This window comes from Globicephala melas, chromosome 1 (genome assembly GCF_963455315.2).
Source record: "Globicephala melas chromosome 1, mGloMel1.2, whole genome shotgun sequence".
Taxonomy (NCBI): Eukaryota; Metazoa; Chordata; class Mammalia; order Artiodactyla; family Delphinidae; genus Globicephala; species Globicephala melas.
Window position 1 is genome coordinate 144233974 of NC_083314.1, and position 20060 is coordinate 144254033.

Here is a 20060-nt window from a genome sequence, read left to right on the forward strand (position 1 = left end):
GGTGGCCCCGCCCCTCCCTGCGAGCCCGTTGTGACTTCAACCTTCCCCCAACGCTAGAGGGCCCCGCCCCCTCCCCGCGGGCTAAAGAGTGTCCTCGCGCGCTCGCCCCTTCCCTCAGCGTGAGTGTGAGTGCGCTGTCCTCTCACCTCGGCGTTGTTTCCCTCCTCCCCATTGTTTCCCGTCTCTACCACAAGGCCCCGAACGTAGCCCCACCCCCATTGGTGTTTACTACCCCCCGCCCCAGTTTAACCAGTGCCCAGGGGACCCCAGAACGGAGGGAGGGGGCACCCCCAAACTCTTCCCTCTGCGCCTCTTCTCCGGGGTTTCCTGCGCATCTATTCCCTACCCCTGCCCGGGTCAGGACTCCATTCGGGGCTCCGTCCCTCTCTCCCCTCCCCCTCTCCCCCGGCTCCCCTTCTCCCTCGGCCCCCTCCCCTCAGCGGGTCCTCCTCTTTCTCTCCCCCTCTCTCCTCCCCCTCCCCATCCCTTCCCCCCCACAATGCAGTTCGCGGCGCGGCGGACATGGCGGTGGTGCCCTGAGCTCGTCGTGTCCTGGCCTCCAGCGGCGGCGGCAGTGACGGCGGCAGCGGGAGGCGGAGGCGGAGCGGGAGCCACTGAGATGAGGAGGCGCCGCGCGCGCCTGTAGCTCGCGGGCCTCGCAGGTACGGAGGTTCCGGCCGCGGCGCAGCACCCGGCGCCCAAGGGGGTGTGCTCGGGGCAGGCCGGGCGGCCCCCTCTTTGCCCTCAGGTGCTGCGGCTCGCAGGTGTCGCGGCCCGGCCCGAGCCCGTGTCAGCCGTCCTCTTGGGGCCTGACACTTCTTTCTTTGCCGGAATGCGCTTCGGGTGTCCCAGGGGAAGGCAGAGATAAGGGAGGTAGGGGCGGCGGCCTGGGCTTCCTGAGGAGGGCATCGGGGAGCTTTGGGGCCGAACTCCACAGCGAGGCTGGGACGCTCGGCCTCTGAGGTGAAACCTGTAGACCCGGGCAGCGGATTTTGAGTTAACAGGATAGGAGTGAACATTTTCTGGGGTCCAGTATGATTCCTTGTCATGTGTGCCTTTTCTTTCACCCCTGCTTAGATATAGACGTACGTATGTAACATGTAAATACACAAACACACATATAATACATAATAAACATTTTTTTCCGGGCTCGCCCTTGTCGTGAGGAGAGAACGTAGAGATAGAGATGTCTGTGAGGATATCGCTTCTTGCTCGCCCGCCTTCTCTCTCCCCCGCCCCCCGGTCGAATGGTGGTAATGAACGATTTTGACGTGGGAAACTGAGATTCGTATTTGTAAACAGACAGCACTCGCCGAGTGTGTTGTACGCCTCCGCGAGAGGTTTCAGGTCCTTCTGGTATACGGATTGCAAAAGAATGAGATATTTAGACCTGAAAGAAAGACATCATCGGGATTTCAAGTCGTACCTGAATGTGGTGAATTACTGTTATTTTAACAACGTTGATTAAATACTTTCTTTTTAGAAGATTATCAGATTTTTAATCAGATGAATTTTGTACCTTGCGCGAGGTCTTAGTTTCGGTATACCATGTTTCTTCGTTTCGATATATTTTTCATACAAAAGTAGTTCCTTACACATTTGACGTTTTACTCCCTTTTGTGATCTCCTTAGTGTCCAGAAGTGCAATTCGAATTGTGTATTGTTGGCATGCGTTTAATAATTAGCTGGAGCGGATCAGGTTACCTTTTGTTTCCAAAGATCGCCCCCCCATCCAGTCTTGTAGTAGCGAAATGTGTAACACTTGGTGAAACGGAACATATCCTTTTTCTGTTTTTAAAATAATGAGAACTATTAGCTAATAAAATTGGATAATTGCAACTGGTTATGATAATTTAGAGAGAATGCCGTATCAAGGTGGTGAATTGTAGGATGGTTTTTTTTTAAAGTTTTTTTTGTTGTTGTTACTATCAGCGTGTTCTGTATATGAGTAAAATGTACGCTGAAATTTGTTTTAGGCTCAGAACGCTGTATGTCTCCTTAGAAATTGCTGCACTATATTGCATCCTAGTACTGATTAGTCACAACTTATAAAGTTTTGAAATATTCTTTTAGAAAACTGTGCTTAATTAATGAATTCACTAGTGTCTAGTGTATTATGATCCTTTTATAAACAAATTTTAAAGAGTGCTTCTTAAAAACCGTATACTTTGGGGAAGATAAGAATTTTAAGTTGTTTTATGCTTTAAAAAGATGATATTTAGTACAAACAAAATAGTTACTTTTTAAAAAAAGAGCTATTTTAGATAAATTTTCCTGCTGGTTGTAATTTTTCATTTGACTTGTGTGGAAAATGAAAAAATAAAGCTTCCTTGAAATAATACAGAAGCGGAAGTGAAAGTTATTGACATTTAATGTTTTAAGTCTAGCAAATATCTAAATACAAAAAGGAAATTAAAGTCTTTTCATTGTCCTAGGTCAAGTTGTTAGTAATACAGATAAACTAACAAGATGTTATGATGCACATAAGTTTAGTTCAATATTGTAAATCCTAAATCACATCTAGAATTACATTTAGTTTTAGTTAATGTAGCTGGAACAGTATAGTGTTTACATTATAATTTCAGACCTTTTAAAATAAAAATTTTTATTTGTAATTGTAAATGTCTGATTAATAAAAAGCTGTTTAAAGAGAATTTTTATTAGTTCTCAGAGTAGAGTCATTTTAGTAAGAGTAATTGGATGACTCTTTTTGACCTCAAAGTTAACCTTGACATGCACAATAAGCAGGATTAATTATGTTGTGTTCTTCATATAATGTCAAATCAGGATCTTTGCATAGACAAAGGTGTATGAATTTTATTTCTGCAGAAAGTTTCTGGTTTCAGAGAAACTATAAATAAGACTTACCTGTAAATGCTGATGCCAGTAAATTTTGTTTATCCTTAAAAAAAGAGACCATTCTGATATAACAAATTCAGTGAGATGTGTTACTTCCTAACATAAACTACAAATGCTTGAATTCAGTTGATTGTTACTGCAGATAGAAATATGTTCTAAAAAAGAACAGTTCTAGAAAGACAAATAGGCAAGGGGAGTAAAGCAGGATATATAGACTTTTTTCTTCTTAGAGGAATTAAGATTAATTACACTGAACTAAGTAAATTAGAATTTTTTTACACTAAGATTTACCTGTTTTGTTTCGGTCATTGTGCTAGACATGTTTATGTTTTTTTTTCACTTGTTCAGTGTAACAACCCTATGAAAACTGTTTTATAAATGAGGAATCTCTGACTCAGGTTAATTTGCATAAGAGCATAGAGTTAGAAAGATTGAAAGCAGCTCTGTGCGTTCTTCCTATTATATATGTCATGTTGCTTCTCAGATGTATCAAGTGTTCTTCCAATTTTATAGGAGAAACTGCCTAAGGTTGCTTGTTCATTCATCATTTAATCATTTGTTTCTTCAAACATTTGCATTTGTACTTTATGCTAGACATTGCTAGGTTTTAGAGATATAAAATTATTGAAGACAACCTCTTGCTTCAGGGAACTCAGTCATATAATATGTACAGATAAATTGCAACACACTAGATTATGGGAGTTCGGAGGGAAGAAGCCGGCTCTTGAGGGATGAGTAGGAGTTTTCCAGGTGGAGAAGGGGATAGACTGGAGGCCATTGCAAAGTAAAGGAATAATGTGTGTGAAGGTGGTAAGTTGTAATAGGGCTTGGTGTTTAGGGGAGAGTGAGAAATTCGGTGTGGTATGAATTGAGGAGTTATGGATAGAGTGGTGAGAGAAATGGTTTGAAGTACCTGGCAGATTGTGAAGATTATTGTGTATGTTAAATGAAGACCTTTGGATTTTTATCTTGTAAAGTGAGATCACCAAGTGGGATAGTGGTTGAGCTGTAATTAAAATTATGTTTTTTGATTCTTATTTTAGTATTTCTTTCTCCTTGGCTTCTCCATCAATAGATTTACCCTTGTTTTCATTGGATAGTCAAGCCATCTTTTGTATGCTGCTCTCTTCTCCTCTCTCTAGTTGCTGTATTCCAGACTGGTTCTTTGAGGATCCTGTGATCCAAGTCTTATTGTCTAAGAATGTTTAATTTCTTAGAGGAGTCTTTTGAGGTAAAAATAACTCTGGGAGAAATCACCTTGTTATGGTTACACAGGAAGTGTTTTCACTCCTTGGCTTGGGTTAGCTGACTGCTTTCTAGTTTACCACTGGAAAGCAATAACATAGGGCATTGGGGAATGTGGGCTGGAAAGCAGAGGCAGGATTCATACAAGCTCGGTGTTCATTAGTAAAGATGAGCAAAGTCCTACTGATCTTTATACAAAGCAATCTGTATTTTCAAAAATTAGGTATTTTGTAAGACACACAATAATCTGGTTGTTTTAAATGGGTATTTGATTTACAATGATAATAGGTAACTTACTGCATAGTTACTATGTATTCATTTATTGCTAAAGATCTTAGAAGTATTCATCGGCCCTCGCAACAACTCCTTTTATATTATCAGTATTTATAGGTGAGGAAAGTAGCTGCAGAAAGACTAAATACCTTGGATAAGATCTCAGAGCTAGTTTGCTGCTGAGCCAGGATTTGAACTCAGGGTGTCTGAGTCTAGAGTTAGAACTCTTAACCACTATACTATGTTGCACCTTAAGCTTAGGTTGTCAAAATTTAGTATGCAGAGGATGTTAAATTCAGTATAGTCGCATAGGTTGTCAAAAAATGTTTTGTTAAGAACATAAAGTATGAATTAAGATGATAATGAAATCTGATTGCATTTTGTCAGTCTCAGCTGTACACTGTAGTTTAAATAATTTAATTAACATTAAAATTGATTGGTCATTAACTATAAATAGCTCCAGTCTTGTGCTGAGGGTTAGTTTAGGTCAGCGGTATTCAAACTATGTTTGGGGACCTTTTGGGGGTCTTTGAGTCGTAACTGTTTTCATAGTAATATTAAGAAGATATTTACCTTTTCCCCTTTCATTTTCTCATCTGGAATGTAGAGTGATAGATAAATGTGAAAACATTATTACTTTGATGGTATTGGAATGTGTAATAGTGTATTCTTTTTTTCTTTTTCTTTGAGATACAATTTACAGTACCATAAAACTCACCTTTTTAAAACATGCAGTTCAGGGACTTCCCTGGCAGTCTGGCGGTTAAGACTCCGCGCTTCCAATGCAGGGGACATGGGTTTGATCCCTGGTTGGGGAACTAAGATCCCATATGCTGCGTTACGTGACCAAAAAAAAAAAAAAGCATGCAGTTCAGTGTATATTCGTAAGGTTATGTAACCATCACTACTGTTTAATTCCAGAACATTTTCATCTTACCAAAAGAAACCCTGTGCCCGTTAGCAATCACCCTGCATCCCCCCCCCCCCACCTCAAGCTTTTGGCAGCCACTAAACTGCTTTCTGTCTCATTCTGTCTTTGGAATTGCCTATTCTGGATATTTCATGTGAATAGAGTCATATAACGTGTGGCTTTTTGTGCCTGGCTTCTTTCACTAAGCATAATGTTTTCAAGGTTCGTCCATAATACATCATGTATTAGCACTTCATTCCTTTTTATGGCTGAATAATACTACATTCTGTGGAATGTATTCTATAGAGATACCATATTTTGTTTATCCATTCATCATTTGATAGACATTTGGGTTATTTCCACTTTTTGGCTATTATGAATAATGTTTCTTTGAACATTCATGTAAAAGTTTTTGTGAGGATGTATGTTTTCATTTCTCTTGGATATATACCCAGGAGTGGAATTGCTGAGTGTTTTGATACATTTATGTTTAACTTTATGGAGGAACTGCCAAACTATTTTCCTGAGAGGCTGCACCATCTTATATTTTCGCTAGTAATGTATGAGGGTTCTAATTTCTCCACATCCTCACCAACACTTGTTATTGTCCATCTTTTAAATTATTGCCATCCTAGCTGGTGAAGTGGTATCTCATTGTGGTTTTGATTTGCACTTCCCTAATGACTAATGATGTTAAGCATCTCTTCATGTGTCTGTTGCCTATTTGTATATCTTATTTGGAGAAATGTCTATTTAAATCCTTTGTTCATTAAAAAAAATTAGATTATTTTTATTGTTGAGTTGTAAGAGTTCTTTATATATTCTGCGTACTAGACCCTTATCAGATAAATGATATGCAAAAATGTTCTCCCATTTTGTGGGTTATCTTTTCATTTTCTTTTTTTAAATTTAAAAAATTTGGCAAAATATAACATAAAATTTACCATGTTAACCATTTTTAAGTGTATATTCACAGTGTTGTGCAACCATCACCACCATCCATGTCCAGAACTTTTTCCTTTTTACTAAACTAACACTCTGTGCCCTTAAGCAGTAACTCTTCATTCCCTCCTCCCCTCAGCCCCTAGCAACCATCATTCTACTTTCTGTTTCTATGAATTTGACTACTGTATGTAATTAGAGTCATATAATATTTGTTCTTTTGTGACTTACTTTATTTAGCACAGTTTCTTCAGGGTTCTTCCACGTTTTAGCATGTGTCGGAATTTGCTTCTTTTTTAAGGCTGAATAATGTTCTGTTGTATTTATATACCATATTTTGTTTATCCATTCATCCGTTGATAGACACTTTGGTTGCTTCTGCCTTTTGGCTATTGTGAATACTGCTGCTGTGGATGTGGGTGTACAAATATCTGTTTGAGTCCCTGCTTTCTGTTCTTTGGAAATGTACCCAGAAGTGGAATTGCTGGATCATGTGGTAAATCTATGTTTAGTTTTTGAGGAACTGCCATTTAATTCTTTTCATTTTCTTGAGTATGTTTTTTTAAGCACCCAAGTTTTAGATTTTGATAAAGTCCTATTTATCTATTTCTTCTTGCGCTTTGGGAGTCATATCCAAGAGATATAAGCCAAAATTACAAAGATCTACACCTGTGTTTTTTTCCTACCAGTTTTATAGTTTTAGCTTTTACATTTAGGTTTTTGATCCATTTTTAGTTAATTTTTGAATGTGGTGTGAGGCAGAGGTCCAACTTCATTCTTTTGCATGTGGCTATCCAGTTATCCTAGCACCATTTATTGACAAGACTATTCTTTCCCTTGTTGAATGATCTTATTGATTATTGATTATCATTGTTGAAAATCAATAGAGCATAAAAGTCTCTGTTTGTTTCTGGCTTCTCAATTGATTCTGGATTCTCCGTTGATTTGTATGTCTGTCCTTATGCCAGTACCACCCAGTCTTTTTTCCTTTTATTTATTTATTTATTTATGGCTGCGTTGGGTCTTTGTTGCTGTGCGCGGGCTTTCTCTATTTGTGGCGAGTGGGGGCTCCTCTTCCTTGTGGTGCACGGGCTTCTCGTTGCGGTGGCATCTCTTGTTGGGGAGCACAGGCTCTAGGCGTGACGGCTTCAGTAGTTGTGGCACATGGGCTCAGTAGTTGTGGCTCGTGGGCTCTAGACCGCAGGCTCAGTAGTTGTGGCACACGGGCTTATTTGCTCCGCGGCATGTGGGCTCTTCCCGGACCAGGGCTCGAACCCGTGTCCCCTGCATTGGCAGGAGGATTCTTAACCACTGCACCACCGGGGAAGTCCCACCACCCAGTCTTGATTACTGTAGCTTTGTAGAAGTTTTGAAATTGGGAAATCGAAGTTGAAGTTGTGAGTTCTCCAACTTAACTTTTCCTTTTCAAGATTGTTTTTGGCTGTTCTGAGTCCCTTGCATTTCCGTGTGCATTTTAGGATCCACTTGTCAATTTTTGAAGAAAATCTTGTACTTCTTTTGTTATTACTTTGATGGTATTGGAATGTGTAATAGTGTATTCTTCTTTTTCTTTTTCTTTGAGGTATAATTTACAGTACCAATTGTAAATAGAATTTTTTTTTTTTTTTTTTTTTTTTGCGGTACGCGGGCCTCTCACTGTTGTGGCCTCTCCCGTTGCGGAGCACAGGCTCCGGACGCGCAGGCTCAGCGGCCATGGCTCATGGGCCTAGCTGCTCCGCGGCATGTGGGATCTTCCTGGACCAGGGCACGAACCCATGTCCCCTGCATCGGCAGGTGGACTCTCAACCACTGCGCCACCAGGGAAGCCCTGGAATTGTTTTCTTGACTTCACTTCTGGACTGTTCATTGCTAGTATGTAGAAATACAATTGATTTTTGTATATTGATCTTGGATAGTAATCTTGCAGGACTAATTTATTAGCTCTAACAGGTTTTTTGAGGATTCCTTAGGATTTTCTACATATGGGATCATGTCATCTGCAAATATAGATAGTTTTACTTTTTCTTTTCCAGTCTGGATGCTTTTCATTTCTTTTTCTTGCCTAATTGCCCTGGCTGGTACAGTGTCGAAGAGAAGTGAAGACAACAGGGAATTCCCTGGAGGTCCAGTGGTTAGGACTCGGTGCTTTCACTTCTGTGGCCTGTGTTCAATCCCTGGTCAGGGAACTAAGATCCTGCAAGCCACGCGGCCAAAATGAATAAATAAATAAATAGATAAATGTTAAAAAAAACGTGAAGACAACATATCCTTGTTTCTGTTCTTAAGGGAGAAAACATTTCACCATTAAGTATGATGTCACATGTGGGTTTTTTGTCAGATTGAGGAAAGTTTCTTTTGATTCCTAATTTGTTGAGTGTTTTTATTGTAAAAGGGTGTTAGATTTTATCAAATGCTTTTTTGTGTGTCACTCGAGATGACTGTGTGGTTTTTGTCCTTTATTTTATTAATATGGTGTATTACATTGATTGATTTTCATATTGAACCAACCTTGCATTCCTGGTATAGAATACACTTGATCCTGGTGTATAACTTTTTGTTGCTGGATTTGGTTTGCTAGTATTTTGTTGAGGATTTTGCATCTGTATTCGTAAGACACATTGGTGTATAGTTTTCTCGTAATGTTTTTGTCTGGTTTTGGTATTAAGGCAATACTGGCCTCATAGAATGAGTTAATAGTGTATTTTGTATTTGAAAAATTTCTCAGTTTTAATATCTAATGATGTAAGTGTTAATAGCTATAACTTACATAAACAAAAGTTCTTGGGATTCTTGGTAATTTTTAGGAGTATAAATGCATCCTAAGGTCAGAAAGTTTGAGAACTGCTGGTTAAGGCTAAGGACATATCTTAGTGCCTAAGTATTGAACCAAAAAATATGTCTCTTCTTTTTTGTCATAAAACAATCCCATTTGTGTCATTTTAGGCAAGTCATATACTCAGGGTGCCTCATTAATATATAAAGTGGAAATACTGCAAGACTGTTAACTTTACAGGTGTGCAAAGATGAATGAATGAATGAATATATTAGCTGATACTGTATCTTCAAAACAAACCTGTTTTTAAAAAATTTTTAAATTTTATTTAATTTTTTTATACAGCAGGTTCTTATTATACATTCTATGCATATTAGAGTATATATGTCAATCCCAGTCTCCCAATTTATGACACCACCATCCCCCACCACCACTTTCCCCCCTTGTTGTCCATACATTTGTTCTCTACATCTGTGTCTCTATTTCTGCCATGCAAACTGATTCACCTGTACCATTTTTCTAGGTTCCACATATATGCATTAATATATGATATTTGTTTTTCTTTTTCTGACTTATTCTGTATGAGTCTCTAGATCCATCCACGTCTCTACAAATGATCCAATTTCATTCCTTTTTATGGCTGAATAATATTCCATTTTGTATATGTACCACATTTTCTTTATCTATTCATCTGTCGATGGGCATTTAGGTTGCTTCTGTGACCTGGCTGTTGTAAATAGTGCTGCAGTGAACATTGGGGTGCATGTGTCTTTTTGAATTACGGTTTTCTCTGGGTATATGCCCAGTAGTGGGATTGCTGGGTCATATGGTAATTCTATTTTTAGTTTTTTAAGGAACCTCCATACTGTTCTCCATAGTGGCTGTATCAATTTACATTTCCACCAACAGTGCAAGAGGGTTCCCTTTTCTCCACACCCTCTAGCATTTGTTGTTTGTAGATTTTCTGATGCTGCCCATTCTAACTGGTGTGAGGTGATACCTCATTGTAGTTGTGATTTGCATTTCTCTAATAATTAGTGATGTTGAGCAGCTTTTCATGTGCTTCTTGGCCATCTGAATGTGTTCTTTGGAGAAATGTCTATTTAAACAAATCTTTTTTTTAAATTGAAAAATTTGTAAGGGCTCCAGGACTTTTTGTAGGAACTTATGGTATGAGACAGTGTCTTGAATTCTGCCATACAGGTAAAAAGTAGTTAGTGTTTGGAACTTGTATTTAAGCTTTCTGTGATAGTACCAGTTTTAAACCAGTAATTTTCATTATATGAGAGGTACATCTCCTTAGGAAGGTGTTTCATAATCACTTTGGAAGGTCTTTTAAACCACTCACAGCTAGCCTCTCCCACCTCCCATTCTTGTGTTCCTCTTTATTTCTGTTGGCTGTGTATTCTGTTTCTCAGATGGGTTAGAAAAATGATTGAGAGCCATTATTCTGAATCCTCTAGGGGGTTTGTAGCTTGTTCCCTTCACACCTCCTTCCTCAAAGCCAGAAAACCAGACCCATGTTTTTCTATATAGTGTCTGTCTATTCTTCTATACTCCTCTAAAATTCTTCTTCTTTTAAGACTGGTGTCATACTGCCAAGGGGGAAAGGTGGCAGGGTGGTGGGGTTGGTGGTGTGATGAATTGGGTGATTGGGATTGACATGTATACACTGATGGGTATAAAATCGATGACTAATAGAACCTGCTGTATAAAAAAATAAATAAAATTAAATTAAAAAATTCAAAGAAAAAAAAAAAACTGGTGCCCTACTGGCTGTTTCTTACCTGACTTTGTTATTTCAATCTAGGAACCTCTATGTCACTCCCTTATGTTCACTGATACTTTGGTATAATTTTTGATGTCATATCAGGCAGTTGGAAGCATAATACTGAAGGTTACCTAACATCTTAACTTTATTTTTCCTTAATTTCTGTATTCCAGTGGTATTCAACTCTACCTTCCTTGACACACCTACTCATATGGTTCCAAAATGGTTCTACTTCTGACCAAAATCTCCTTAATATCTGTATGTGCATCTTTCTCATTTCTTTAGTTTTCTCATCTATCCCTAATCTCTTTGTATATAACCTCTTTTGGGCTTTATCCTTCCCCCTCACCAGTACCATTACTGTTGTGTTTGCTTACTCTATTGAAATATTCATTCTGTCAGTCCCCTACCCAGTATGAACTTAAATATCTGTAAATTGTATAAACTAGTAGACTGGTGTGTTATATATGTAGTTAGGTCTTTAACACAGTTGGGCAGTATTTTAGTCAGATTTCTTTCCTGTTTCTCACATTTAGTATTGTTTTACCCTGGCCTTAAGCCCTCTACTGCCCTCTGCCTTTCTCAGTCAGTGTTGGACTTATGTTTCATAGAACAATGTTATAAAACTTGTGTTCCTCACAGTCCTTTGAGATGCTGATAGGTGGTCCTGGCAAAAAATGTTTCTTTAGTCAAATAAATCTGGGACATGTTGCAAATTAGATCTCACTCTTAGAGATTTACAGTGCTTATTAGGATATTGAAGCATCTTCTGGGAAGAAACCCATTTAACTTTAACACAACTTTTCCCTCTCCGCAATCCCACTAAAATTGCTTGTGTTAAGGCCCTAAATAACCTTTTTTTTTTTTTTTTTTTTGTGGTACGCGGGCCCCTCACTGCTGTGGCCTCTCCCGGTGCAGAGCACAGGCTCGGGATGCGCAGGCCCAGTGGCCATGGCTCACGGGCCCAGCCGCTCCGCGGCATGTGGGATCTTCCTGGACTGGAGCATGAACCCGTGTCCCCTGCATCGGCAGGCAGACTCAACCACTGCGCCACCAGGGAAGCCCCTAAATAACCTTTTAATACTTTTTACTATTATTGATAACTATTCTTGTTTACTTCTGTGACATCTCCTTTTCCTCTCTTCTCTGTCTTCCTGTTCTGCAGAAGTTAATCTAAAGCAGAAATTGTGTTACTCTTCTGCTTATCATCTATGGCTTCTCTTTGTTAAAGTCTAAACTTGAGTTGGTGTGCAAATATGTGTACCAATTTACATTCCCAGTTCATCTCCTGTATTCATCGTTATGCATGCTATTTTACATCCTAAAAAACCTGTCAGAGTTTTAGAAATATATTTTGTCTAGTACATACAAATCTTGTCTTACTCCTTCTCTTAAGTGAGAAATTCTTTCTCAGCTCAATATTATCTCCATGTAGAAGCCTTTTTCTTCGGCTCTTTCCTCAGGGTTTCCTTAGCATGTGTCACATAATATTGTCATTATTTGTTTATATGACTATCTCCCCTTTTAGACATGAGCCTATTATTTATCTTTGTATCTCCAGCTTTTAACTGAGCACCTTATATGTGAATGTTGAAAATTAATCTTTGTTAAAACTAATTCCAGATTTATATTTTTTTACCTGAGCAAATAAAAGCACAGCTACATAATTTGCAGGGCCTAGTGCAAAATAAAAATGCAGGGTCCCTAGTTCAAAATGCAGGAAAAAAAGTGCTGTTAAAGTTACTAAAACATCAAGGTTTTTTCCTTCTTCTTTGATCTTACTCTCAGCTCGTTTTATTTCCTTTTTAATGTCATTGTAAATAAAGAACATTAAAATTGTTAAATAAGCATGAATTTTACTGTTCAACTTTGTATTTTGCAATGCCAGATTTAAATGCAAATATATGATTATTTAACTCTTACGTGGAATTGCTCAAATTTCATAGCTTGTACATATATATTTCATTCTTACCAGAACAGGGAAAACACTGCACAAAACTTACTCGCTGTTTTTATTTCATTTCTTATACTTGCACATTCTACCAACAGTCTTTACCTTTGATTTGGCAGGACTGGAAGGAAAAGGAACTGTGGCTTGCTCTATCTTTCCCTTTCCTTCTGTGTTGTCACTTTCAGCATAAGTGGTTGGTTAATACAGGGAAGTAACATGAGTAAGAAAAGACATGATAGGCTTTTTGATCATACATGTTTCTTAGAATTCCATTGCCTTTCCTCTGTGTTTGAAGCAAGTTATGGTTCAAACAAAGTGTGGCTTCTTGGGCTGTTAGTACCCTTGCTTACTTAGTTGTAGACAACATGCTTACTTAATATTCACATTGAGTGTTGCTGAACTCCCCACACATCATGGCTCCACCGATACTCTGTGTTCACGGGACATCACCAAATCTATATGAGAATGAGGTGGAAACGAATGGCAAGGTATACATTTTGCATATATCTCCTGCTCCTGTGCATGTTCCATTGTCCTATTAGACTTCACTACAAAACACAGATTCAAAGATAAAATTATTAAGAATTTCAAGTTGGTGACAGGAGAGCTTTAAACCAAGCACAGCATCTTTCTGAGCATGGAGCCCTCTGTAACTGCACAGATAACATGACCATGAAATTAGCCCTGAACAAAGAGATTGGAGGGAAATAGTAACATGGGTCGAGACAAAGAGACTGCCTTATTTCACCTTGTACTAATGTGATGAGCCTTGTTACTGCTCCTTTATTTTGAGGCATTCTGAGGGTTGTGTTCCTTATTGCCTTGAAGTTAGGTGCAGCCATGTGGCTTTTTTTGGTAAATGAAATGTGAGCAAAGGTGAGCAGTGCTATGCCTTCTCCCTCTGTTTTGCTAATATGGGAGGTAACGTAAGATTAAAGCAGCTTGGAATGCTGAGCCAATGCATAAAGGACAGCTGCCTTAGAGAGTCACCTTAATTCACAGAGGATTTTGCATGAGTTGTTAAATCAATGTATGTTGTGATAAACACTGAGTTGTAGAGGTTGTTATTGCAGCATAACCTGGCCCATTCCAAGGGATACAGTATATGAAATTTCAAAATGAATATGGTGTTAGTAGCACAAGAGTTGTAGGACCAGCACAGTTACATATCACAATTTTTGGACCTGTGGGACAAACTTTGTCTCCCCAACAAACAAGTAACACTTAAAAAGTGTTAGCTACTTTGTTATACATAAATACCAAAGAGCTGCCTGATGTTGGAAGAATCAAGAACTTTCTAGTGAATCTTGCATCACAGAACTCTTCATATAGATAGACCTTGTTCTTGATTATTTGTTTATAAGGAAAAAGAGGAAAGTGTGGCTTGGATAATTAGGGGATCCAGATGATCTCCATATCTCATTAGAAAAAAGCCCAAAAAACAATTGGCAGCCTCAGGCTGTTTTAATCAACAAATTGCTTGTGAAAAGAAGCATGACTTAAACTAAACTTCTTTGACCAGTGGCCAAAAAAGCTTTACCAGATGAACACAGAAGGAAAAGGCTTGATTAATCCGGAAAACCTAGCTAATTGGGCTTTAGATGAGGATCTAGGTAATTTAGTTTGGAAATCCCATTTATTTACAAAACGGAATTTGAGAGAAGAGGGCACAATTCTACTTGCCTTTCATCATAAAAACTGTCAGTTGATTTACCCATATAAAAAGTTATGTTTTTTTAAACCTTTAGCTATTTTAGAATATGATTGACATTTAAAATTTGAGGTTTGTGATATTTTATATAAGCTTAATACACATTATTTCGATTAAATATTTTGAGTTAAAATTTTTTTTATTCTGGTAAAGTATACATCACATTAAATTCATCGTTTTAACCTTTTTAAGTGTACAATTCAGTGGCATTAGTACATTCACAATGTTGTGTAACCATTGTCACTATTTATTTCCAAAACTATTTTTATCATCCCAAACAGAAACTCTGTACCTATTAAGCAATGACTTCCCATTCCCCTTTCCCACTAGCCCCTGATAACTTCTGTTCTACTTTCCCTGTGAATTTACCAATTCTCAATATCTTGTATAATTGAATCATACAACATCTGCCGTTTTGTGAGTGACTGATTTCATTTAGCATGATGTCCTCAAGGTTCATCCATGTTGTAGCATGTGTCAGAGTTTCGTCCTTTAAATGGCCAAGTAATATTCCATTGTGTGTATCCCACATTTTGTTTATCCATTCATCTGTTGATAGATGCTTGATTGCGTCTACCTTCTGGCTGTTGTGAATAATGCTGCAGTGAACATGGTGTACAAATATCTGTTTGAGTCCCTATTTTCAGTCTTTTGGATATATGCCTACGAGTAGAATTGCTAGATCATATGGCAATTCCATGTTTAACTTTTTGAGGAACTTCCAAACTGTTTTCTGCATCAACTGCATCATTTTATTCCCACCAGCAGTTGCATGAGGATTCCCACTTGGTTTTTTGTTTTTTTGCTTTGGTTGCCTTTGCTTTTGGTATCAAATCCAAAAAAATCATTGTCAAGATGGATGTCAAGGATGCAATTTTAAATTTTGATGAAGACCAATTTATCTATTGTTTTCTTTTGTCATCTGTGCTTTTGATGTCATATTTAAGAAACTGTTGCCAAATCCGAGGTCATGAAGATTTATAGTTTTTATGCAGTTATATTTACGTGTGTGTTTGTGTAGAGTATAAGGTATAGTTTTAGTATAGATATTAAATTTAGGTCTTTGTTCTTTTGTTTTTATCCTTGTATTGTTTATTTCTGAAAATATAGGTATATATATTCTCTTCTTTCTTACAAAAAATTAGCTTACTACACGTGCCTGTGTATATTACTTTTTTTCACTTAACAGTATATCTTCACTATCACTCCATAACAGAATAGAGAGTTCCTCAGTCTAGTTTACATCTGTATGGTAATATATTTTATTGTTTTATGACAGTTTTTCTATAATTTTTCAAAAGGCTCAAATGGTCATTTGAGTTTTTTTCCTGTCTGCTGCTTTTACAATTAGTGTCTTGTCTTATTTGATCCATTTTGAGTTAATTTTTGCAACTGGTGTAAGGTCAGGGTCCAGCTCCATTCTTCTGAACAGGCGTGTTCAGTTTTCCAGCACCATTTATTGAAAAGACTGTCCTTTCCTCCATTCAGTGCTCTTAGCACTGTTGTCAGATCGAATGACCACGTATGTAAGGGTTTATTTATGGGCTCTGTATTCTGTTCCATTGATACATGTCTTTCCTTATGCCATTACCAGACTGTTTTGGTTATTGTAGATTTGTGTAGTAAGTTTTGAAATAAGAAAGTGTTATTCTTCCAACTAATGTTTTCCTTTTTTTAGATTTTTTTGCCTATTTAGAGTCCTTTGAAATTCCATATGACTTTTAGGATGGGTTTTTGTTTCTGCAAAAAATGCCATTGTGATTTTGATAGTGATTGCACTGAGTCTGTAGATCACTTTGGGTAGTATTGTTAACAATATAAGTCATTGGCAATGACTTAAGTGAAGGAAACAAATGGGTGAGTGCACAGTGGGCTGCAGTTTATGAATTCTGCCCAGTCTCCAGCTTTTGGCAGCACTGGGAAAGCAGACTAAATAGTTTTGAGGACTCTTGATGTTGATAACAATAAGCAAGGAGTGGAGTATTTAATTCTTTTAAGGTGAATGATAAACACTGTAAAAGGTGTGTTTTCGAATGTTCTACTCCCTTCGGCTGTAGGTCACATGAACTTAAAATACTTCCTGATTCCTTAGTTACCCATAGGCAGTGAGTGACCAAGGTCTGAAAAGGGAAGAGCAAGAAAGAGGTAGGTAGGGAAAGTAGACTGGAAGGAATCTATGAACATGGGATGTCACTGCATTTATTTATTTAATTTCTTTCAGTAATGTTTTGTAGTGTAATGTTTTCAGGGTAAAAATTTTTTTGCTTCCTTTGTTAAATTTATTCTTTATTACTTTTTTTTTTTTTTTGCGGTATGCGGACCTCTCACTGTTGTGGCCTCTCCCGTTGCGGAGCACAGGCTCCGGACGCGCAGGCTCAGCAGCCATGGCTCACGGGCCCAGCCGCTCCGCGACGTGTGGGATCCTCCTGGACCGGGGCACGAACCTGCGTCCCCTGCATCGACAGGTGGGCTCTCAACCACTGCGCCACCAGGGAAGCCCCTAAATTTATTCTTAAAGTATTGTATTCTTTTTGATTCTATTGTAAGTGGAATCATTTTTGTAATTTCATTTATGGATTGTTTGCTACTGTAAAGAAATCTGTGTGTTGATTCTGTATCCTGCAACTTGTTGAATTTGTTTATTAGCTCTGTTTTTTTGTGTGTATTCTTGGGATTTTGTTACATTTAATATCATGTCATCTGCAAACATAGTTTTACTTTTTCTTTTCCAGTTTGGTTGCCTTTTATTTCTTTTACTTGGCTAATTGCTCTGGCTAGAACTTCTAGTACTGTGTTAAATAGAAGTGGCAAAAGCAGACATCTTTATCTTATTGTGGGTCTTAGGGGAAATTTTTTTAAGTCTTTCACTAATGAGTATGATGTTAGCTGTGTGTTTTTCGTTTTGTTTTCGTTTTGGGTGGTTTTTTTTTTTTTGTAGATGGCCTTTATTACATTGAGGAAGTTCCTTTGTGTTACTAGTTTGAATGTTTATATCATGAAAAGGTGCTGGATTTTGTCAAATGCTTTCTTCTGCATCAGTTGAGATGATCACGTATTTTTCTTTTCCTTCAGTCTATTAATGTGGTTTATCACATTGATAATTCAATCACCCTTACATTCTGAAGATAAATCTCATGTGTCATGGTGTATAACCCTTTTAATATGCTGCTGAATTTGGTTTGCTAGTACTTTGTTGATGATTTTTTGCATATATATTCAGAGTGTCAGAGTAATGCTGGCCTCATAGAATGAGTTAGGAAGTGTTCCCTCCTTTTCAATTTTTGGAAGTGTTTGAGAAGGATTGGTATTGATTCTTTACATGTTGAGTAAGCTTCTCCAGTATAGCCTTCTGATTGTGAGCTTTTTTTGTTGAGGGGTTTTTGATTACTGATTCAGTCTACTTACTTGTTGTAGGTGTATTCATATTTTATATTTGCTCTTGACTCAGTTTTGGTAATTTGTGTGTTTGTAGGAATTTGTCCATTCCACCTAGGTTATCCAATTTGTTGATGTACAGTTGTTCATAGTATTCTTTTATAATCCTTATTTTAAAAAATTATATCAAATATCCTTTTATCTCCATTTAAAAAATTGTGGTAAAATAATACGTTGCTTAAAAAAATACATTGTTTGGGCTTCCCTGGTGGCACAGTGGTTGAGAGTCCGCCTGCCAATGCAGGGGACACGGGTTCATGACCTGGTCCGGAAAGATCCCACATCCCGCGGAGCGGCTGGGCCTGTGAGCCATGGCCACTGAGCCTGCGCGTCTGGAGCCTGTGCTGCGCAACGGGAGAGGCCACAACAGTGAGAGGCCCGCGTACCGCAAAAAAAACAAAAAACAAAAAACATTGTTTTCATTTGTCTCAAGGTATTTTCCGATTGCCCTTGTGATTTCTTCTTTGACCCGTTGGTTTGCGTGCATTGTTTAATTTTCACATATTTATGAATTTTCCAGTTTTTTTCCTGTTATTGATTTGATTTCCAATTTCAGTCTACTGTGATAAGAAAAGGTAATTTGTATGATTTCAATCTTTTTAAATTTATTAAGGCTTGTTTTGTGGCCTAACATAATAGTCTATCCTTGAGAATGTTCCATGTGTACTTGAGAGGAATATGTATTCTGCTGAGGTTGGGTTGAGTCTTCTGGATTTATCTGTTAGGTCTCATTGGTGTATAACGTTATTCAAGTCCTCTATTTCCTTATTGGTTTTCTGTCTGGTTGCTCTGTTACTGAAAGAAAGGTATTGAAGTCTCCAACTATTTTATTTATTTATTTATTTAATTGAAATATAGTTGATTTACAGTGTTGTGTTAATTTCTGCCATACAGCAAAGTGACTCATATATATATATTATATATAATGTATATAATATATGTATACATTCTGTTTAATATTCTTTTCCATTGTGGTTTATCTCAGGATTTTGGATATAGTTTTCTGTGCTATACAGTAGGACCTTGTTTTCCATTCATTCTGTATGTACTAGTTTGCATCTACTAACCCCAAACCCCAGTCCATCCCCCCTCCCCACTCCCTCCCCCTTGGCAACCACAAGTCTGTTCTCTATGTCTGTGTGTCTGTTTCTGCTTCATAGATAGGTTCATTGTGTCATACTTTAGATTCCACATATAAGTGGTATCATATGGTATTTGTCTTTCTCTTTCTGACTTACTTCACTTAGTATGATAATCTCTAGTTGCGTCCATGTTGCTGCAAACGGCATTATTTTGTTCTTTTTTATGGCTGAGTAGTATTCCAGTGTATATATGTACCACATCTTTTTTTGTTTTTTTAAAATTTTTATTGGAGTAGAGTTGATTTACAATGTTCTGTTAGTTTCAGGTGTACAGCAAAGTGAATCAGTTATACATATATCCACTCTTTTTTTTTTTAAGATTCTTTTCCCATATAGGCCATTACAGAGTATTGAGTAGAGTTCCCTGTGCTATACAGCAGGTTTTTATTAGTTATGTATTTTATATATAGTAGTGTGTATATGTCAGTCCCAGTCTCCCAACTTATCCCTTCCCCCCTTATCTCCTGGTAACCATAAGTTTGTTTTCTACGTTTGTGACTCTACTTCTGTTTTGTAAATAAATTCATTTGTACTCCTTTTTTTTAGATTCCACATATAAGTGATATCATATGATAGATGTCTTTCTGTGTCTGACTTACTTCACTCAGTATGACAATCTCTGGGTCCATCCCTGTTGCTGCAAATGGCATTATGTTCTTTTTTATGGCTGAGTAATATTCCATTGTATATATGTACCACATCTTCTTTATCCATTCATCTGTTGATGGTCATTAAGGTTGTTTCCATGTCTTGGCTATTGTGAATAGTGCTGCTATGAACATAGGGTTCATGTATCTTTTTGAATTATAGTTTTGTCCGGATATATGCCCCGGAATGGGATTGCTGGATCTTATGGTAGCTCTGTTTTTAGTTCTCTGAGGAACCTCCATAGTGTTTTCCATTGTGGCTGCACCAACTTATATTCCCACCAACAGTGTAGGAGGGTTCCCTTTTCTCCATACCCACCCCAGCATATGTTATTTGTAGACTTTTTGATGATGGCCATTTTGACTGGTGTGAAGTGGTACTTCACTGTAGTTTTGATTTG

General features: G+C 37.9%; 1 protein-coding gene across 8 annotated transcripts in view; it reads left to right on the forward strand.

Moving 5' to 3' along the window:
- The first annotated feature begins 520 nt into the window (after window positions 1-520).
- Window positions 521-20060, forward strand: part of TUT4 (terminal uridylyl transferase 4) — a 149803-nt gene continuing 130263 nt past the window's right edge. For 6 of the 8 annotated variants that reach the window (XM_030870143.2, XM_030870138.3, XM_030870144.2 and 3 more), the window contains exon 1: window positions 521-662. The gene's annotated coding sequence lies outside the window, so the exon portion shown is untranslated. Of the gene's footprint in view, window positions 663-1340; window positions 1436-16803; window positions 16901-20060 lie in introns of those variants that run through there. The other 2 variants (XM_060305484.2, XM_060305485.2) reach the window with 2 other exon arrangements.